We start from the raw sequence: 23847 nt of genomic DNA on the forward strand, positions 1-23847 counted from the left end.
TGAAAATTGGCAATATCAGCCAATAAAAAAGAGACTGGGTTAGCAATACTCCTTCCCCTCCATCATGCTGGCTTCAATGCTAGAATGGTCTTTAGTCTGTTTTGGTCACTGCTGTATTCCCCATATACAGAATAGTGCCTTGTACATACAAGACAGTCATTAGTACGAGACAGTTGTGGACAGATGGATGGACGGCACGATAACAGTTCTTGTTCTTCTAATCTGTGAAGGTAGGAAAGATACTTAACCTCTCTGGGCCTTGGCTTTCTCATCTAATAAATGGGAGAATTCAAATGCATGACTTTTAGCCTTTCCAACAAAATTGAGAGTTCTAGGTTCTAGGGTAAACACTTAAAGTTAAGAATCATTCATGGAGGGCCGCCTGGGTGGCTCAGAGGGTTAAAGCCTCTGCCTTCAGCTCAAGTCATGATCCCAGGGTCCTGGGATCAAGCCCCACATCAGGCTCTCTGCTCAGCAGGGAGCCTGCGCCCCCCCACCCCCGCCTGCCTCTCTGCCTACTTGTGATCTCTGTCTGTCAAAGAAAGAAAGAAAGAAGGAAAGAAAGAAAGAAAGAATCATTCATGGACAGAATGAGTCTCCATGTCAGAACGTATTTCTAGATGCCTATCTAATGAAAACAGATAAATAAATTATGCCATAAAAAATAAATCATCATTAACATTATAGGAGTATATTTATTGATGAGGAAATTGCTCAGGGTGCTGCTAATTTCTGAGTTACGAAACAGCCTACACAGTAGTGTCACCCACACGTGTATAAACGTGCAGGCTTAGAGAGAGATCTGAAAAGATATACACTAACATGCTAGCAGGGCCTATTATTGGGTAGTGGGTTTATGGATGAATTGATTATAATTATTATCATCATCATCTTCATTATTATATCATCTAATCTTTCTTTATGACTATGTATTGTCATATAATACAAATAGATAAAATGACCCAGCATCTATTAGATATCAGCTCTTCACTAATGAGGTACTATAATGTAGGGGTTAGCACATGGACTCTGGAATCAGATAGCCTGGTCCAAATCCTGGTTGGGACCCTTAGTTCCTGTGTGACCTCGGGTAAGTTACTCAACTTCTCTTAGCTTCCGTTTCCCCCTGTATAAAACAAATAGCAATACCCAACTGATTGATTGGTGGTAAAGTTTAAAACAGGTAATCTAAACAGGTAATTTATATTTTTGATGAATTTTAGTTATTATTATTTTTTTTTAAACCTGCATTTATAATTGTGGAAGGTCTTAGAAGAGGGCAGCGTGTCCACATGGGGAACTTGACCAACTTAAAATGTTAGTTATTATTATACCGAATATAAAAAGGTGGTGTGTGTGTGTGTGTGTGTGTGTGTGTGTGTGTGTTATGAACCTGCCAAAATGGCATGGTCGTTAACCTCAGAAAGCTTTTAATTTAGTGAGAATAATAACACTAACACACAAGAAACAACAACAAAAAAAAGCATTACAATAACTTCCCAGAATCAAGGATTTAGAACAGCGATTGCCTCCTGTCTCCCTGAACCTTTCCATTCAATGAGATGCCCGAAACCCATCTGCGAGAAATCTCTTGCCTCCTCTTCATGCCTGTGGAGACTCCTCCAGCTCCTGTTCATCTTTGTCTGCTCATTGCATCAAGGTCCAAAGGGTTTCCTGGCCTCATGTCTCTTCAAATTCCCATCTCTCTACACCAGTGGTCCTCAAAGGGTGCTTCCTGGACTGGTAGTTATCAGGATTACCTGAGAACTTGCTAGAAATGCAGATGTTTGGGCCCAGCCCAGAGCTACTGGATCAGAAACTCTAAGGATGTAGTCCTATAATCTGTGTTACGAGTCCTCCAGGGGGCGTGGTACACACTCAGGCTTGAAAACCTTTACTGTCTTCCCAAAGCATACATATGTCCGTCACTCTCTGTTCTGTAATTCTCTCTAGCTACTGAGTAAATGGTGATACATCTTCATATTCTGTCCCTGATGCACTTCCCTCTAAGGTCTAATCACAGTCTCCTTTGCCAGGCTCATCTGCTACTATTTCTGCTACTCACAAAAAGCTTTAGCAAAACTAAACCACTTAATTCTCTCTGGATGCAATCTGTATTATGATTCTAATAATATGTTTCTATGCCCTACTCCTACCGATCCAAACTGTAATATAATTTCAACTTTCTTCCCATCTTAGATGTTCACACCCTGCTAAACCTCAAGACCCAAGGCCCCACCCATGAAACATCGTTCAATATACTGTCAACTCCCTACAGGGATGACTGCTTTCTCCTCAGAACATCCAAATCATGAAACTAGCCCATTTTTCCCTCATGTCCTTCCTTGGTATCATCATGGTATGTATTAGTTTCCTAAGGCTGCCATAAGAAACTACCACATGGTAAGTGGCTTAAACCCACACATCTATAGTCCCTCATAGTTCCATGGACGAGATGTCTGACATCAAGGTATTGTCAGGGCCACGTCTTCTCTCTTAGCATCTGGTGTAGCTAGCAATTTTTGGCATTCCATCACATCACTCCAATCTTTGTCTCCATGGTTACATGGCATTTCCGTAATGTTTCTGCATCCAATTCTCCTTTTCTGTGAATACCAGTCATATATGATTAGTGCCCACGCTAATCCAATAAAACCTGATCACATCCGTGAATACTCTATTTACAAATAAGGTCATATTCTTTAATACTAAAGCAACCTTTAGTATAGTTGGGGCTTCAACCTATCTTTTGTGGGAACACAATTCAACCCATAGTAATTTACATTTATGACATAGAGCCCCTAATCAATATCAAGCTCCTTGTAGACAGGTACCCTAGCTCATTCCTATTTCCTTTCTCTGTGCATCTCTCCCAGCTGCCCACTCAATCTCCCCAAAGGACCTAATTGAGAAAAAGAACTCTTTTAGCATATTATAGTTGAACAAATGAAAAACTAAAAGTATGTGGCAGAGTGTAATTAAGCACCAGTTACACTAACTAGTAACTAAACGCCAAATTGTGTGATATGTTCTATTCAACTGTAGGGAATTGGGAGGTTAAAAGAGAGGTCTATGAGGGTCGAAGTGCTTAGCGAAGGCTTCATGGGGGCAGAGGAGCATTTTAAAGAATGGACAGGATTTGTGACAGAGAGAAAACAAAGTGTAACATTCCAGGTAGAGAGACAGTATGAACAAGATAGTGAAAAATGTGATCGTGTGTGTGTACATGTGTGTAAAACGTAATTTAAAAAAAATTCTGACTTCATAGATCCAGAGCCCTAGCAAGTGGACCTGGAACGGAAGGTGGATAGTGGGCAGAAATGGGAGATGGGAGATGGGAGATGGGAGATGGGGGATGGGAGATGGGAGATGGGAGATGGGAGATGGGGGATGGGATATGGGGGATGGGAGATGGGGGATGGGAGATGGGAGATGGGAGATGGGGGATGGGAGATGGGAGATGGGAGATGGGGGATGGGGGATGGGATATGGGGGATGGGAGATGGGGGATGGGGGATGGGAGATGGGAGATGGGAGATGGGGGATGGGAGATGGGGGATGGGAGATGGGGGATGGGAGATGGGGGATGGGAGATGGGAGATGGGGGATGGGAGATGGGGGATGGGAGATGGGAGATGGGGGATGGGAGATGGGGGATGGGAGATGGGGGATGGGAGATGGGAGATGGGGGATGGGAGATGGGGGATGGGGGATGGGAGATGGGGGATGGGAGATGGGGGATGGGAGATGGGAGATGGGGGATGGGAGATGGGGGATGGGGGATGGGAGATGGGAGATGGGAGATGGGGGATGGGAGATGGGGGATGGGAGATGGGAGATGGGGGATGGGAGGTGGGGGATGGGAGATGGGGGATGGGAGATGGGAGATGGGAAACAATCCACCCCTTGTTGTTCTTGTTAGTTCAATGATCATTGTTTGTTCTCTTCTCTATTTTTCCCACTTGTTTATTATTCCCTAGCTGGCTTCTAAATTCATTCCTGGGAGAAGATAATTGAGCTGGCAGCTGAATGTGCCTGTAGAACCCTGGACTTCATTCTCCTGACACTAATCATCTTCCCCTGCTAGAGGGCAAGCTAGAGAATAGGATAAAGACCACATCTGCTTCAGTTACTATAGAATCTCCAATACTCGCCATGCAGAATGGGCCAGTGAATAATACATCTTGAACGGACGAACACATGACAAAGGACAACTCTAAGAATGTTGCCTGTCTGCGTGCATATATGTGTGTATGTGTGTATTTATCAGTGGTTGTTCCATCCCATTGACTAGAGCTTCCTGATCATTGGAAAATAACCATTTGACTGGGTTCCTAAATAGTGCTCATTGCTTACTGAACTCGACTTGTTCCTGCATCATTCCCATTTTGTTTGTTTATACTAGTTCATTAGATAGGACTTGTGCTTATTCCTGCTTTATATTCATTTTAGCACAATATTTTGCTTAACCAACATAAAATATACCAGACAATATGAATGTAGAATCTGCTTATGTTCAAATTCACAGCAGATGACGACGGTGAAAATGGCGGGCTTAATAAACTCATTTTTAAATTTTCGTATAAATAAACATCAGAACAACCTAAAAGGTATGTGGAAAATGTGTGATTTTTTTTTTTTTTGTAGCTTCCCTCCAACTTCCCTCCAGTGTACACATAGTAAAGTAAATTAAACAAGCCGTATATACAGCATGTGCTTTTGTGCTGAATGGTGTGTCCTTCCGATGGGCGGCATTAACAGACAGTCTTTCTTTGACAAGCAACTGTAGGTTTGGGACAGCATCATGCTTTATTCTCTTCCCTGTGAAAGAGAATTATTAAATTTTTATCCTGTGATTCAGATGAAATATTAAATCTCTTCCAAGGAAAAAAATCTCCATAACTTTCTGAGATCTTATAATATGTGGTATGCACATTTTAATGACTCATCTAGTACCAGTGACTTCATTATGTACAGAAGCTTAAGAAAGTAAAAAAATAATATCCTGATGGATAGAACTCATCATCATTATCATCATAGCAAATATTTGTTGGGCAATTACTACATTCTAGGCAGAATTACTACATTCTTAGCACTTATTAAGGCAAAGCATCAAGTTCTCTCATTTAAACATCATAGTAATAGTATGAGCTGAAAATTCTGATTACTATCATTTCACATATGAAAAAACTGGAGCTGTTAGAGGAAAAATAACTTGCCCAAGGTCACACAGCCAGTAACTTGAAGAATCAGATTTTAATTCAGTTGTGGCTGACTTTAGAATGCATGTGCTATTTACTAAATTATTTTGTACTCTTTTTTTTTTTTAACAGAAAAAGGAAAGCCATAAAAAATCAGCTGATTTTAAAGAAAAAATAGTCATAGAGCAATGTTCACAGGCTATTTTTGGGCTGAGTGCACATTCCACGCCATCTTTCATATTGGCGTCATGGCCATCAACAACAATCATTGAACCCAGAAATTATGGCAGGTTCGGAAGAAATGGAAGTAGAAATACACTGTCTTTCTAGATAGCCAATCAAATATATACCTGTATATATTTGTACATGTATATACTTAATATATATAAAGACAAGTCAGCAAGTACAACTATTTCTTTTCACCTAAACTTTGAATAGTGACTGATATTGACAAAAAAAAAGTAGCACAGCCTTTGCCATTATCTGTTCATTCATTCATTTATTAATTTTTAAAATATATATTCAACCTATTGAGTACCTACCATGAGTGAGGTTGCATGGGGAATGGATAGCAATTTGAAATGCGATCCTCCCCATTGAAGAGGAAGCTGAAATAACTATAATCATGATATTTGCTATTTAACTGTCATCATATTCTAGTGAAAGAGGAATCAGTGTCAGACCCATAAAAGCTGTGGAGCAAGAGCCGTACTACAACTGGCAACATTCCATTTCACCTCACCCAGGGCGGACAGGTCTTCAGAGTGCCTTTTTATTCATTCGAAACTCATTCTTAAAGCCTTTCTTCACATCACGATGTTAAATCCAAACTACCTTAAAGTATACCTTCCTTTTAGAAAACTTGGTTCCCAACTTGGATTTCAATACGTAAAACAGATAATGCACCTGAAGGGGAGTTTGAAACATTGCATGAAAATGAATAAAGACTATTTTTGATGGTAAGCACAAAAATCTTTTCTGATGTTCCTAAAATTGCATTGCATTTGGTGACCTGCTTGAAATACCAAAAGGATATCACCAAAATGCCTTTCCTCATTTGAGGAAAAATTCCTGCTGGCTCATAGAGGATAAAATCCTGTATACATAAATTGTGGATTAAGCTACTGTTCTGCCAAGACTCATGAGCCAAATCCAGTCTGCCACTTGATTTTTACAAATAAAGTTCTATTGGCAGCCACACCAATTCATTTATGTACTGTCTGTCACTGTTTTTGCACTATGGTGGCAGAGCTAATTCATGGCCACGTGATAGGCAAAGTCTACAATATTTATTATCTGGCCTTAAAAAAAAAAAAAGTTTGTCCAACTCTGGTCTAAACCATCAGTCAGATTCTTCCCAAAGAGCCATATTGCACTGTGCATTAACCCTCTCGCAACTGCCCCTTTGGGTAGTTTACCATGGGAACTCTAACAGAACACAGGTATTAGGGAGGACATGGTAGCATTCTTCTCGGAAGAGGCCACCAAGAGGCCCATGAGTGAACTTAACAGATTTCATTTAGGTCTTTCTAAGGACAAAGTCCTTGAAGAACGTAGGCTCAAAAACTCTTTCATATGAAAGGGCAGATTTGCATGATTTAAAGTGTATAGTTTCACAAAGTAATATGTTTAAATTCTGGCCTTACCGCCTCTGAAATTTCTGGTCCCTCCTTATCCTTGGAACGCAGACTAAATATTGCACTTCAAAGACTCCATCAGGCTGTTTGGAAAGTTCAGACTTTTCTTTCACCCAGAACATGTATCTCAGATTATTTTTATGCAGTTGTGATTATTTGATTAATATGTCTCAAATAAACTGTAACCTTTATGAGAATTACCACCATGTCTATTTGTTGCTCCGTAACATGGTCCTAGAGTTTATTATGTTTGAAGGCACCTGGTACAACCTCAATAAACAGCTGTTCCCACAGATATTTACAATCTATCTAGCAAAACATATTCACAGCTTCTTACCATACACAAAACTAAGTTATATATTTCTTTGTGCCCTCTTCAGAGCCCATCAATGGGACTTGGATTTATCAGGAATTCAGCAACTGTTCTTAGAAGAATTGAAAGCCCAGCCAAATTTGATCTAACAACAGCTGAGTAGAGTCACCATCTCCACTATTTCCTTTATAGATGATGATGTCGCTTAGCAGTTCAAAGAGACTTGGTGACAGCTGTTATTTCACATGAGTGATAATATTTTCATCTCCTATCTTCTAAAATAAAGGACTAGTGGGCTGTTAAAACAACATGAACAAAACTACCAGTAGACAGCAATTCTTTCCTTGTCACCCACCCAGTAATCACTTCTGCTATATTCCAACACTTTGCTTTGCCTTTCCGAATGGGCTCTTTGGAGACATTGAGATCCTGCTAAGAATTTTAGAAGCAAGTAGCACCCTGAGAGTGATTTCCATGATAATAAAAGTTTACAAATAAGACCACTACAAGGAAGATGCAGAGAACTGAAGCTCACAGCAGCAATGACAAAGGACATGTATAAATTATCTATTGCAATATTGATCAAAGTATGTCCAATGGAAGAGCAGAGTTCAAGGTGCTCCATGAAGGAAGAGTTCTACGTGCCAATGAATTTAGGAAATACTGCAAAGAATGAACCCATCTTGAAGATGGGTAAGGAAGGTTACCATTCCAAATCTCCAAAAGCCTCCCTGCAGTTATGAAAATATGATACAATTTGACTCAGAAGGATAGGGATTGATAGCACTCACTCGCATGTAGGTTTTCCTACCTTTCCGGGACAAAGATTCTCAGCCCCTTGCCTTTAGACAATGTTCTCAGACTAGTTTCAGCCAACGAAATGTGCCTGGATGTGCCATCCAAGCTGAGGCAGGGGAAATCTCCTGTGTCACCTTCTAGCTACCTCAATTCCTATGAGGACATCATGAATACTATGCTATTACAATGTCAGAACCATAAGACGGGAGTGCCATGGACCTCTAAGCCAACACACAGAAGCCAGCTTCCCCAGAAAGCCCTCCAGGTATGTCAGAACTTCCAAAAGTAGGAAAGAAACATTTTCCAGGTTTAGCTACTGACATGTGGGGATTAACTTGTTACCACTGCATAGCCTAACCTAGCATTTTTTTCCCCAAATTCATTTGAACACAGAGTTCCTTATTCTTATAAAAATAATGAATATCACACAAAAAACCTCTTATAGGGAAACACTTTGGGAATCACTCTGCCATCTAAAATAGTTTTCCCAAGAACCATGGTTGCAGCATTGTGAGATTCTTTAAACAAGAAATATACCTCAATCTGCAAGAGAGATTAAAAGGAGAATCCAGGGGTGCCTGGGTGGCTCAGTGGGTTAAGTCTCTACCTTCGGCTGGGGTCATGATCTCAGGTCCTGGGATAGAGGCCCACATCGGGCTCTCTGCTCAGCAGGGAGCCTGCTTCCACCCCCTCTCTCTCTGCCTGCCTTTCTGCCTACTTGCGGTCTCTGTCTGTCAAATAAATAAAATAAAAATCTTTAAAAAAATAAAATAAAAAAATAAAAATAAAAGGAGAATCCAGACAGCCAATTCAAAAGTGGAAGAGAGGTACTAAAAATCAGCTAAGTCGGCTGGAAATCTCCAATCTCCAATCTCTTTCCTTCTTTCTCCTCTACTAACCCTCTCAATGCAGTTGCCCAAATGTCTCTTCCTCCAACAACGCACTTAGCGAACATTTATTGAATGCATCCTGTGGGCACCGCAGGGCATGAGACACAGTCTGTGATTTAAACTCTACCCCCCTTCTTCCCTGATTACTCACCTAGTGGGCTATCTTCTCTACAAGGCATGCTTCATCTGTCTCAGTCTCTTGACATTTAGCTCAAACTATGCTGTACTGATAGCTATCCATTCACGTCTGCAGAGAAAAGCCTGGAAATCTCTAGGCTTCCTACACCTCCCAATACTCAGTTTGCCATGGTTGGAAGCCAGAGCACCCCCTATCCCCCACCTTGGCCACAACTGATTGAATCATGATCACTGGGGAAGCCAAAGTTAGCAGCAGCAAACCACAGCGGATCTGTCCTGAAAACTGTTCCTACAGAGATGTTCTATACTGGATTCTAACCCAAAAGTCAGCTAGACCTTCTCTTTTGAGAGGCTTCAAAGTCAGAAAGAGAGGTAGGTAAGTGATATCAATAGAAGCAGCAACTGCAATCAGATTGGAAGCTGAGATAAAGACAGAAGACATAAGACATGAGTATGGCAAAGCCTCTCAAAAAAATCCACCTTGTTAGACAGTTGAAGACACACTGTGTATCCCACATGATGGGCCAGGTCTCCATGGCCCCTTCCTGAGCATCTCTGACAGCTGCCTGAATGTTCTCACACTTCCTCTGGATAACTTGAGCCCATCTCAATTCCTAAAGGAGCCTAGCCAATACTTGTATTCCAAGTTGCTTGAAAACAGTGACTGGGTGCTAGGCTATTTTTTTTCATCACCCACAGAGCTAACCACAGAGCCTGATACGTAGTAGATGCGTAACACACTGATTTCTGTGGTATGTACTGAGATACCTACTCAAATCTCAACTGTAGATAGCATTTAACAAGGCAGAGAAGTTCTTGGCCTCTTGGAGTTCATATTCTGATTTTAAAGATTTTATTTATTTATTTGACACAGATCAAGAGAGAGAGAGAGAGATCACAAGTAAGCAGAGAAAGGGGGAAGCAGGCTTCCTGCTGAGCAGAGAGCCTAATGCAGGGCTCGATCCCAGGACCTTGAGATCATGACCTAACCTGAAGGCAGAGGCTTAACCCACGGAGCCACTCAGGAGCCCCTCATATTCTGATTTTAATTCTAATGCCTTAATTTTAACTTTAATTTTAATACTTGATGGGTTGGGTGATAAGAATAGGAAGCATACTGCTTGGCAACATAGGGACACTATTTTAACATGGGAGGCAAGACCTAAAACAATTCAAGAACCATTTGTGTCCTGGAGTCAAAGTCTTCCTTATTTAATAACTGCCCTTGTGTGAGCTCCTACTGTGTTCCAGCTAGCATCTGTTAACTTACAGATGCTAGCTGACCCGGCCCTTCCAAGAATCCCATGATAGAGATGTTGTCATTCCTAATTCATAGGTGAGGATGTGGATACTCAGAAACTTTAAGCCACTTCCCCAAAGTCTCACAGTGTGTGGGCAAAGAGTCACAATTTAAATTCTACCTTTCCCTGGCTCTTTCTAGTTTTGTGCTCTTCCCACAAGGCTGCACTTAGGGAAAAAACATGAGCTTTTTTAGCCAAGGAACAAAGAAGTGACAGCTGAGGTGGCAAACTATACTGTTGTACGGTTATTTTCACTGTGCAATTCATAGTAATCTGACAGCAGAAGATTATTTTCCAGAGTGAGTTTTTCATATCACAAGGAAAGAAAAGTAATTGCTGTCTGATTGTACCTCTATCTTTTTATTTTGGCATGATCGAACAAAAAAAGAAAATGGAAGAAATAAAAAAATCCTGGCAAGATTATAGCATTACGTTCTGAAACAATTAAAAACATTTATTAGACGGTAACATTATTCCACTTATTTCTTCCAATAGCAATAGGTTTTGAATGTTGGCCCACAAAAAATTCCCCACATACTGTCCCTAAAACAAATTTCTATCCATTATTGAGAAAGTGTACCAATACTATGTAAATCCTTGTTCTTTAATTGAAGTTATAAAATGTGTCATGTTTACATTCTCTGATAAGACTGCAAAAAATTTAGCACTAAAAATGCAGGAGTTACTATTTCTTCAAAGGAGAAAATGTGTGCTATCCTATTTTAGAGGTCACAGTTGGCCATTTACAATAATTCCATTGCATGATATTTAAGTGTTTTAAGAATAACAATAACCGGGATATGAGTTCACATTTCAACTGTCTTCAAGGTGAGCTTGTTTTAGGACTTCAAGTCTCTGAGGCATGTTAGAAACTGCTGAAATCACTATACCACATCAAAGATAAAATATCACAAACACTTATTCGGCAATAACATTCAGAAATTATTTGGAAAAAATAAAAAGGGAAGGAGTACTGATACAAGCTGTAACAAGGCTGGATCTTCAAACCCTGATACCATATGAAGGAAGCCAGACACAAAGGTCACATCATGCGTGAGTCCATTTATATGAAATGTCCAAAGTAGGTACATCCATAGAGAAAGAAAGTGTATTAGCGGTGGCAAGGGGATGGGGGAGTGAGTAGATGGCAATGGGGAATGACAAGCAATGAGTACAGGGTTTCCTTCTAAGGCAATGAAAACACTCTGGCATTGACCAAGGTGATGGTTGTACAGCTCTCTAAAGCATTGAATTGTACATTTTAAATGGGCAAAACTATATGGTATGTGAGTCACATGTCAATAAAGCTACTGTATTAAAAATCATTGCCCTCAGTGGCTGAAGGCAGCCTCTTCCTGCACCACTCTTCCTATCCTTAGTACTAAGATCACACATCTTCCTCTGGATCCTGGGATGTGCCCACACGCCATGCCTGGCCTTTGCACATGGTGTTCCTGCTGTTCCTGATGTCCAGCCTCTCCCTCCCACCCTCCACTGCCACCTCTAACCCACCACACTCATGCCAGGCAAACCCAGTTCACTCTCACCCCGAACATCAGACTGCTACTCCCATGTGACCAGAGGAAGCTTCTCCTGAGGCTCTAAAGCGACTCAGGATCACCCGGTGCATCCATACATGTACTTAACATTCTACTTTTTGTTCCAGACGTTTCTACCCCTGCCTCTTCCTCCCACTGGTAGAACAACACAGGCATGTAACACAAGCTTGGTAAATATTCTAGAAAAGAAGAAATGTCTTAAACTTTTCTTTCTAATCTTGAAAACCTTTGATGGGTCTCCAATGTTGGGTCCCCCAATAATGGGTCTGTTATTAAAGGAGCGAGACTGTTACAAGGCGAAGGTCAAGCAAAACTTTATTTTATGCCAAGCATCAAGAATCAAACCAACCATCAAACAGACCAGTCAGGGCCGCCCCTTACAGAGAGGGTGACCTCTCTTGCTTCACAGACTAACTTTTATAGAGCAAAGGCCATGTGGTTGGGCCTGGCCACACACAGGTGGCCAATGAGATTGTAACACACAGAGAAAGCTGCACAGTCATGCTCGGTCACACATAAGTGACCAATTGAATTATAATTTACCCTAGTAGATATTTGAACCAGCCTATCATCTTGTTCAGAATTGGCCCCCAAAAGATGCCCAAAGAGCAGGGCCCATACTCCTTGGTAACTGGGGAGACAGTATGCATCCCCCCAACGGATCCGATGTCTCCACCTGGCCTGATCCACCCTTGTATTTGGGCTTTGTTACCTGGGACTGGTTTCCGGGACTTGTCTTTAAGTAAGTTCCCCTGGGGGGGGGGGGGCAGGGTCAATTTAAGTTTTACTGCATAAACCACAAAATGGCCGTTCAACCGGGGTAGGGGCCGCTCTGGCTAAATAGGCCCTTACACCTTCCCTCTGTCTGTTTTTCTATCAAAAAAAATATAGTTAGAATTCCTCCTAAAAACTTGCAAACAAACTGTTTATACAGGGATTTACTTATGGAAACACGGGTATTAACCAAACACAAAAGAGATCTTTTTTTAAGTGATTTCTTCCAGAAGATAAATATCTTGAAGGAAAATAACCAGTAGAATCGCCAGAACAATTTGTGGCTGAAGGCAGAAATGGCTTCCCTTTATGTGAACAACATTTGTTTTCTTTTCTGTGCAAGTTTACATGTTCTGTTCCAGGCATAATCACTGAGCAAACACGTCAGAGGACTGGCTACGTGGAAGAGGGCGCCATAGTTATGGGTGACTGAGTGAGTTCACAGGCAACCTCCTGAACCCAGTTCAAATCAACCTGCTTTTTGCAAGTAACTTCACTTCTTGAAGCTTCAGTCTCCTCATCTGTGGAATGAAAAAAACTATCCCCAACACCATCAGGTTGTTCTGAGGACTGAACAACGTTACATCAATAAAGGACTCTGCCTAGCAGAGTCGTGCAGCGGAAGCATGCTGGGCCCATAAAGCCTAAAGGCTGGGCCCACTCTGCCTAAAGCCTGATGAATAAATACATGATGTCAAGAAGCCAACAGGCCTCGAGGAGAGGGGACGGTGGTGAAGAGATACCACCATAAATCATTAATTCAAAATAGTAGGTACTCTCACTGCTAAGAATTAATCCTACTGATAACCCTTGCACAATTTCTCCAATATACACATTTAAGAGTATTTTATAATAGATGCTATTTTTAAAAAAGATTTTATTTATTTATTTGTCAGAGAGAGATCATGCAGAAACAGGCAGAGTGGCAGGCGGAGGCAGAGAGGGAAGCAGGCTTCCCACTGAGCAAGGAGCCCAATGCAGGACTTGATCCCAGGACACTAGGATCATGACCTGAGTCGGAGGCAGCTGCTTAACCCACTGAGCCACTCAGGCGTCCCAATAGATGCTATTTTTAATGGATTTTTTTTTTTAAGACCACAACTAGGAACAATTAACATCTCCATTATGACTGGATCGGTTAATTAAATTATGGCATGCCCATGTGATTTGTTAGAATGTGGCTGTTAAAAATACAAAGTGAGCCCTTTAAAAACTAAGGAACAGTACAGCCCTCTTCCCAGCTCCCTCGATTTTCTCTAAGGCTTTAGTTTTATCTTTAATTAAGGAGGAAAAAAGAAATAGCATTCTTAGTTTATTCTTGAAAATCGTTGAATAAAGACATGCATACTAAAAAATAAGAAAGAGGTGTACATGCTCAGTTGATATTTAAACAGTATTAAATGGAAAGAGTAAAGACTAAAGTACTATGTACACCATAAATCCTCATGTCTATGAAAAAAATATAAAAATAAGCACATAGAGTAGGTCACATCTAGTCGGAAAAATCAGGGACTATTTTGCAGGGGACTTAGGGGAACTGGAGATGGAGACCTTGGGGCGGGGATGAATTGCAGGGTAAGGAGAGAGCAGACACATGGGTGTGGAGGTGGAGAGACAGAAGGAGAGGTAAGAGTTTGTGGCTGCCAACGGGTTAGAGTCAGAGAATGGGGCACAGGTGGCAGGATGTGAGACTGCAGAGAAGAATCAAGCTGATTGTGGGGGATTTTAAGTCGCATATCCAGGCATCTGGACTTTGGCTAGTAGGTGTTGGGATGTTATAAAGCTTTGGGAAGAAAGGAATGAGAGGATCAGAGATGCGCATTAAGGAGGGTCCCGTGGAGGAGTCCGGGGTGAGGAGCAGGGAGGGCGGCAAACCATGAAATCAGGCATTTAGGAAGCTGTAAGTTGCCCCGGCTTTCGCCTGCATTTTATAACTGCCCTATGGAGACAGCTTTAGTTTTACTCCCTGATAGAATGTTTTTGCTGCTTTCATAGGAAATCAGTCACAGGAGCGGAGTTGGCGATTCCTTTCCAAAATTCCCGACAGATGTTCCACACATCCAAAAATTACTCATCTCCATTCAATAATCAAATTCTGGGCAGATATGTTTCAAAGAAATGTGATTTTGCCTGTTTAATGAAAGGAAGTGAGATCATTAAAAGAGTTCCCTAAGTAATGCATTTTAAATGAAAGGCTTTTTTTAAGTCTTTGGGAAAAGAAATACCAAAAGTTAAATCGAAACACCCAGGAAAAGCTCAAATTAATATGATAATTCTGTCAACATCCAAGGTTCCAAGTCCAGGCCTAGACGGAACAGAGCATATGGTGATTTATGGCTCCTGAGCTAAAATTTTAACTACGCTTATTGAAATCACAGAATAAATGTCTGAAGTGAAGTTTTCATCACTCCTTCAATGTGAAATATGCAAGTATTGTAACTTCTCTGTTTTGTTTTAGAGAGTAGTTTATGATACCTGGAGCCATCAGTGATTTTCATTAAATGTGTCAAATAAGGATGAGCTAGGGAAATGGGTTATGGGTTCATACACAGTATTTTGTCTTCACAGTGAAAAATTTAATGTCTCTCTGTGGGCATTATGTATTTCCCTGACTGACAGATTTTTTTTTTTCCCATAAAAAAGACAATGAACCTTTGAATTATAGGTAAATTAAATTACATGGTTACAACTCGATAAAACTCTTGGAAATATTATGCAGCATCAACTGCTAAAGATTTAAGTTTTCTATTTATCTGTTACCAGTAGGGAAATTGCCATCAGTGCTTTGGTAAAAAAAATAATAATAATAATTAATATCTTTATATGAATATTGAAGTAGATCCATAAAAAGGGAATTTTCGATGAGATGCAGAATTATACATATTCCAGTCTACCTGAGGGTAAAGAGTTTTAAAATCTTTAAACATTAGCTTTGTGTCCAACATCTACTAGGTATATGCCAATCAAAACCACGATGAGATATCACCTTATGCCTGTCAGAATGACTAATATCAAAAAGGAAAGTAACAAATGTTGACAAAGATGTGGAGAAAAAGCAACCTTTGCGCACTGTTGGTGGGAATGTAAATTGGTACAGCCAGTATGGAAAACAATATGGAGGTTCCTCAAAAAATAAAAAATAGGAATACCGTAAGATCTAAGAATTCCATCAATGGGTACTTACCCGAAGGAAACAAAAACATTAATTTGGAAAGGTATCTGCACCTCTATATTTATTGCAGCATTATTTTGATAGTCAAGATATGGAAACAACCTATAAAGACACACACACACTCACACACACACATACATATACACACATAGGAATATTACTCAACCATAAAAAAGGATGAGATCTTGCCATTTGTGACAACATGCATGGACCTAAAGGGTATTATGCTAAATGAAATAAGTCAAACAGAGAAAGACAAATACCATACAATTTCACTTACATGTGGAATCCAAAAAAAAAAAAAAAAAGAAACAAATGAGCAAAGGCAGAAACAGACCCATAAACATAGAGAACTGGCTATATATCTGAACTAATGTAACACTGTGTATCAACTATACTTCAATTAAAAAAAGAGAGATTGGTGCATATGAGTACATAAAATAAAATTTTCATGTGTCAATTATATCTCAGTATAACTAGGGAAAAGTTTTCTCACACAAAAACAAAACCATTCTAAGCAAAGTCAAAACACAAATGAAAAATTAGGAAAAAGTATTTCAATAATATTCTGTTACTTTTTTTTAACATTTATAATTTTTAAACATTGAGGAAATATTAATAATGTTTATTTAAAGTGTCAGTGTTGGGTTGCCTGGGTGGCTCAGTAAGTTAAGCATCCGCCTTCGGTTCAGGTCATGATCCCAGAGTCATGGGATCAAGCCCCACATCAGGTTCCTTGTTCTGCAGGGAGCCTGCAACCTACCACTCCCTCTGCCTGCTGCTCCCCCTACTTCTGGCTCTGTCAATAAATAAATAAATAATCTTAAAAAAGAAACAGAGTGTCGATCAATGTTAATTTGGGAAAAAAATCAGAGAGTATCTCCTTTTTACTTCTAAAATTACATTATTTACCAAATAAACTCCTTATATAAGAAAAAAAAATGAGGGAATGAAAAAAAATTTACAGAGAAGGCAAAAGATATTTTACAAGATGATTTCAAAATGATTTTTAAACATACAAAAAGATGTTCAATTTCACTTTTACTAAGAGAAATGCAAATTTCTCAACCATAAGAATAGCAAAAATCCAACGTGTAACATGGTAAATCCATGGGAAAAGGGTCACTTTCATATATCGATGGTGGAAATTCAGAGTAACCACCCCAACAGAGGAGAATATGTGCATGGATTATAAAACTCAGTATGTGTTTGTTATCTGATCCAGCAATCATGTTTCTGAAAATACACCTGAACAAATATCTCCAACAATACAAAAGCATATATGCACATGGTCACTCATTACAGCATGATGCATAATTGCAAAATATTGACAGTTATCTAAGTGCCCATAAAGGTGATGAGTGGAATAAGCTACGGTACTCAGACGAATGGGGAACACAGTATCCACAAGGAAGATGAAAGGAGGTCTCCATGAACTGCGTGGAGAATAACTATCAAGACACATTTCAGTAAACAGAGCAAAGTAAAAGATTATAAATATTGTGCTACCTTTGTGTAAGAAACAAAGGAAAATAAGAAAACATACATGCACCCGCTTATTTTTCCAAAGAAAGAAGAGGAAGAATAAACCAAAAATCAATCAAACTGGTTACCTACCAAGGGTGGGGGAAGGGCTAGATGAGAGGTATAAGGGACAGAGAGACCCTTCAAAACTCCTCCTTTTCTCGTATGCTCTTGACTTTTAGAATCATGTTAATATCCTACATATGCAATAAATAAATAAAATTAAATCAGCAACAATGGAAATAAAACTAAACACAAACTAAAACACTAACTACTAAACAAACACTAAACACAAACTAATTAATGAACCCCAACTGCATTTTAAATGAATAATAACACTGAAGAGAGCAAAGAAAACCAATGTAGGTAACTTTTCAACACAGAACTTTCACATACATCTTCAACTAGTGAAAAGAAAAAAAATAAGTAACGGCTATCAAATATTGAACTCTCTTTAGAAGGTTTGGTTTAATGGAGGTATGGTTCCAAAACTACATGGGTTATAGAACTGAGCAAATTAGTGAATGTATTTAAAATGGGATCAGGGTTTTCACTGTGAAAGGGCGATTAAAATATACGAAATACGAAAGTGTTCTAAGGACCCTGTTTTGCTTCAAAAATCAGTTTCTTGTCCTAGAAGACATCAGTGATTTGTCAAAGTAAGAAACTTCTGGAACTGAACTGGTTTTGAATGGGCTTGAAAGCAATCATGCCCTAGTACCTATGAGCCACCCAGAAGCCAGATTTTGTTTGTTAAATATCATTCCCCAAACAGGACTCTTTGAAGAAATATCTGACTCCAGAGCTGGAACATCTGGTACCAGAATATAGAAAACTATATACTCTGATTTCAAAAAAATATATAACTTAATCGACTTTGCTGCCACAAACTTATTTGGGGGAAATAACAGTTAACTAGGTAGAATTATGTATCTCTTTCTAGAGTACCAACATCATTAACTACTTATGTTGCTGTGAATATTACCCATACATATTTTTCTCACAAGTGTAGTTACCAACTAACACCACACAATATTATTATAATACGACTGAGTGTATTCTTTAAGCTATATCCTTTAACCCCGTAACATACACATATTCCCAGGTACTTTTAATAAGTTCTATTTTATATTTTTTCCAATTTCTGAGGTCAGCCTATAGTAAGAAACTTTATCATAAAGTATTTGATTGAATAATTAACTATCACAGAAGAGAAGATAAATGCTTTAACCTTTATAATTTTTTTTTCCAAAGGTTAAGACATTCACATGGTTCAAAATAATTTTGTAAAAAAGACATTGGTATAAAAATCTCACCACCACTTTTGTCTTCACTGGTTATTTGTCTGCCAACTGTGGGTAACCACTTTCTATATTCCTGAGGGCTATCTTTACAGAATTTCCTTGTCAAGAAATACGTGAATGTGTATATTATTTTCCCATTTTCTTCATAATGGTAGAATACTATGTATGTATTTTTTGTACATTGCTTTCTTTTGCCTAGCAATATATCATGAAGCTTTTTCATGATCACCATATACACTTACACCTCATTAAGAAACCATAGTGCTCAAAGAATGACAGACTATAACAAAAAGAACACAAGAATCACCTTCAACTGGTTCCAGCTGGTTGAGTCTGGGACAAATTTAGCATCAAAATGATTAAGATCACTGAGATACTTTAACCTACCTATTATTCTTATTAAATAAGAATCCATGGGTCCACATTGAAAACAAATAGGTACATTTACAAATAAAAGTCAGGGCTCATCCTTCTGCTCCAGTACCAGCTAATAAATATGGAGGGGATGGGGTTCAGGAAATCACTGTTTGCAACTACATGAAGGTTGGTTCAGACCAGAATCATCAAAGATAAAGGTCTCAGAATGTCTTTTTGAAGAACGTTTCCTACATGCAAGGGGAAAGGCACTGAATATGTAGTAGAGAAATGGACGATACTCTGACTGGTGCCACAATAAATATTAGCCACGAAAGGCAGGTGCACATCATGTGATCCCAATGTGATATGCTGGAAAGAACATATCACATCCATAGTATTCTCACTAGAAATGTATAACGTGAATCTTTCTCATGAGGGACCATCTTCAAGCCCCAAATACAGAACACTACAGAAAATAACTGTCTGTGTTCATCAAAGAATGTCAGTCACATGAAAGCCAAAGAAAGACTAAAAGGGACTAAGCAGACAGGACAAATCCAACAATCCAGACTAGTTATCTAAATCATTATTATGATATTAATAGTTCTCTATTAATATCATAATAATATTATTGGGACAATACCGGAAAAACTGGGACAAATCTGAAAGAAGGAGTGTAGATTTGATAAAAAGGTTGTGTATGAAATTCCCTGAAGTTGATAAGTTATATGCTATGATCAAAAAAGAGAATATCCTTGTTCTTAGAAAGTAAACACTGAAATATTAAGGGGTGCAACATACACAAACTACCTTAAGTGAAGAACATAAATAATTTTTAAAAATCACATCATTTCCTCAAATAAAAAAGAAATAATAACACATGCAAATGGGTACTAAAGCAAATGGGGAAGTGCTAAAGAAAACTGAATCTGGGTAAAGGGCATACACTTCTTTGTCTGATTCTTATAACTCCCTAGAGATTTAAAATGATTTCAAATAAAAAAAAAAAAGATTGTGGGGCGCCTGGGTGGCTCAGTGGGTTAAGCCACTGCCTTCGGTTCAGGTCATGATCTCAGGGTCCTGGGATCGAGCCCCGCATTGGGCTCTCTGCTCAGCAGGGAGCCTGCTTCCTCCTCTCTCTCTCTGCCTGCCTCTCTGCCTGCTTGTCATCTCTCTCTGTCAAATAAATAAATAAATAATTAATTAAAAAAAAAAAAAAAGATTGTATATTTCACTGAAAGAAATAAATAGTAATACAAAGCAGAGAAACTTTGAAAGAACAGAGTAACAAGGAGAGTTATGCTCTATCTGTATTGAATCTGTATTAGATTGATCTGTATTAGAACCATTCCAAGCTTCTAAAATATTAGCCTGTAAAATATTAGTCTTGTACTACTGCAAGGATTGAGGAACAGATCAAAGAAAGGGACCTAAAGGCCCCCAAATACATAAACGCTATAAATACATATGTTGAAGGTGAAATTTCTATCTCTTGACAAAGGATTCATACTTCCGATAAGTAATGTTGGAACAATTTTCTAAACAATTTTCTAAAACTGTTCCAGCATTTAGAAAAACAATTTGAGAAAAAAAATCAAAGCAGATCTTTATCTCATAAAATAAGCAAAACATATGTCAGGGGCAAACAAGTAAGCAGAAACAAATGACAACACACACACACATAAAATGGAAGAAAAATACTAAAGAACAACTATCCAACTTAAGAATGAGCAATGTCTTTTAAAGAATAAAGACAGATGATAAAACTATTAAGGAAAATATTTATCTGACATAGAAATAAGAGATTATTGTCTATAAAAGAAATATAGATAAAAATTCAAAGGACAAATAAAAACTGCAAAAAACCTATCAGTGATGGCTGACCAAAGTTTAGCCAATAGTGATATAACTCCTCATCATTAGTTTGAAAAATTTTTTTTTAATTTTTAAGATTTATTTAAAACAGAAGGAGAGGGAGAAGGAAGCTCTCCATTGAACAAGGAGCCCAGTGCAGGGCTCAGTCCTAGGACCCTAGGATCATGACCTGAGCCAAGGCAGACACCTAACTGACTGAGCCACCCAGGTGCCCTAAATTGGCAAAAATTTAAAAGACAAACAGTGTCTCACTTTTAAACTTACTCAAGAGTTAGTTGACACAAAGTGTCTTGCATAAAATTTCATATATATTAATAGCCTTAAAATATTCTAATCTCACTCTGATTTTAAATCAAACATGAAGGAAGATAGCAACATGTGAAAAACAGAAACATCCAGCAATTGGGCAATGGAAAAGCACTGCATGGCCATCTATATGTGGGAATACTATGAAGTTCTTAAAAAATCAACTTTCATGTATACTGAATGATATGGAAAATACTCATAATCACTCCGGCCTGCCTGGCCCTTGCCCAGCCCTCCCCCCACGTGACCATCATGGTGGCCTTGCTTCTGCTGCAGTAAGGACAGTCTGGGCTCCAAAGAATCACGGAAGAAAGAAAAGGGACTGCCACCAAATTCCAAGGAGGAAAGTCCACCAAAAAATGTAGTGGAACCAAAGGAGAGAGGCAAACTACTAGTCACCGCAATAGTAACTGAATTGTCTAAAAACTAGTCTTCAGCCAGTTCTTACCCATCAGTTGTGAATCACAGCAAGACGGTAGCAAGCCCTAACCCCAGTCTCAATGATAGCATGCTATTCACAGATGAAGGGCTTCCAGAATTTTTGTCAAGAAAGACTTTGATAGAATTTCCTCAAAAAGTTCTGCCTCTATTAAGAAAACGGTTCAGATTCAAACTTTTCAGGAGAACAGGGGAGGGACAGATTATTCATCGTCCTCTTTGTCCAGCTCCTCTGATTCAGAGTCTGACCAGAAGGGTGACAGCTCCAAGGTTGATCCTTGGACGATGAGCAGGGGGAGAGGAAGGCTTCCAAAACTGTGGGCCTCCTGTACCCTTGCAAATAGAGCTCCCCAATTTGCAGTGTCAGCAAAAGAGAAGACCTGGCCACAGCAGAACAGCCAGAACTCACTCCTCCAAAGAGGCCCTGTCAGGCAAAGAAGAAAGGGCCCACCATGAAGCCAATAGAGGACAGAAAAGACACTAAATCAAAAACCACAACACCCATGTTAAAAGCAGACAAAGAATTTAGGAAGCAAAATGTAAAGGAAAAAAACAGAGAAAATGCTCAGATCAAGTGAAAAAGATAAAGCCAAAAGCCACCTGAACTTAAAAAAAAAAAAAAACTTACCTGATCATACAAAGTCAGGATTGTCTACACTGCCAGATGTCTACAGCCCACCACCTGTGCAATTGTCAGAAAGAACCAGAGCAGCAGGACAGCTGCAAGCAACTCCTGAGACCAGAGAGACATTTGGAAAAACAAGTACCGGAAGGTGATGGGGAGGCAGCGTTTTCCCTGTTCAACAAGGAAAATTCGAGGAAGAAGGTAAAGGAAGAAATGCTGAAGGCTAAAGAGGACATTTTGGAAGGTCAGGTACCAGTACAACATCTGAAGTCAGTTTTTGTTCCTAAGAAGGAGTTTTTGAGGAGAAGACCACGGACCTGGAACTTGAGGGAAAGGACAAGACTTGGTGCCTCGTCAGGAGCAGCAGGATGACACACAGAAGCCCTCTCAAGATGCCGGCCCCACCAAGCTGTTCGACAACACCATGTACAGGAACCTCCAGCACCATGACTATACCCTGTATACCTTCTTAGACCTCAGCCTGGACCTGTCCAAGTTTAGCATGCCTCAGTCCTCTTCAGCACAGGAGTCACCTCACCACTGACCACTCCCTTGAGAGACTAAACCTTCCGGTGTCTGGGCAGCAGCAATAAAATCCACTCCAATCATGAGGAAAAGAAATAAAAAGAAAAAGAAAATGCTCATGCTCTATTGTCAACTTGAAGACTAAAACTCTTTCTTTATAGATAATAGTATAATTTTTAATATGTTACTTGATTTAAAAATGATTATCTGCCAAAAGGGTATATAACACCTGGAGAACCATGGTAAAAGGAGCAAAGAGAAATCAGACACAAATGTGTAAATAAAAGTATGAAATAGATATGGTTTTTATAACATACACAGTTGACAGCAACATCTCTCTCCCCCAAGTTCCTAATATTTCAGTAAACACTAAATAAGTAAACTCCACTTCCTTATGAGGTTAAATATATTTGAGAGGGATATGTTTTTGTATCTATAATTTAAACTTATAAAATTTATAAATTTATTTATACTTTTATATATTTATAATTTCATAAAAATTTATTAAAATTTATAATTTTAATATTTTTATTTTTATATATTTATATATAAATATATACTTATATATTTTATTTTTATATTTTTATATTTATATATACTATATGTTATATATTATTTATATATAAATATATACTTACATATTTTATTTTTATATTTTTATTTTTATAAAAAAATTTATGAAAATATAAATTTATAAATTTATAAAATAAATCTATAATTTAAATAATTTAAATGGAACCTATCCAGGGGTAGAGCTAAAATTTATTATAAATGGGGGCAGTATTTTGAAAGGTCCTAATAAGCTTTTGTCTTCTGTCTTCCTGTGTATGTGACCTTCGTACTAGTCAGTCCAAAGCAACTGCCTGGTGAGAAATCCAGATTTACAGGAAGAAAAAAAAAGAATACAGAGAAGGATCTAAGGATTATTCAGATTGTACATATAAAAAATCAAATTATGGAGATAAGTTCTCATTTAGTGACTCAGACACTGAATCTAGAGAACTCAGCCTATGCATGCCCCTCATGGTAAGGACCAGGGTAGGCACTGTTTCTTTGGTCCAGGTAGTGGACATTCTGGTTTATGGGACACAGCCTCTGCTGTAACTGTTC

The 23847-nt window shown here is 38.8% G+C and overlaps 1 protein-coding gene and 1 pseudogene across 1 annotated transcript in view; one reads left to right on the forward strand and one right to left on the reverse strand.

The window, feature by feature from the left end:
* Nucleotides 1-23847, reverse strand: part of SGCD (sarcoglycan delta) — a 952032-nt gene that overhangs the window by 631997 nt on the left and 296188 nt on the right. The window lies entirely within an intron of this gene.
* LOC116587238 lies at nucleotides 14206-22165 on the forward strand (annotated as a pseudogene).

This window comes from Mustela erminea, chromosome 3 (genome assembly GCF_009829155.1).
Source record: "Mustela erminea isolate mMusErm1 chromosome 3, mMusErm1.Pri, whole genome shotgun sequence".
NCBI classification, from domain to species: Eukaryota; Metazoa; Chordata; class Mammalia; order Carnivora; family Mustelidae; genus Mustela; species Mustela erminea.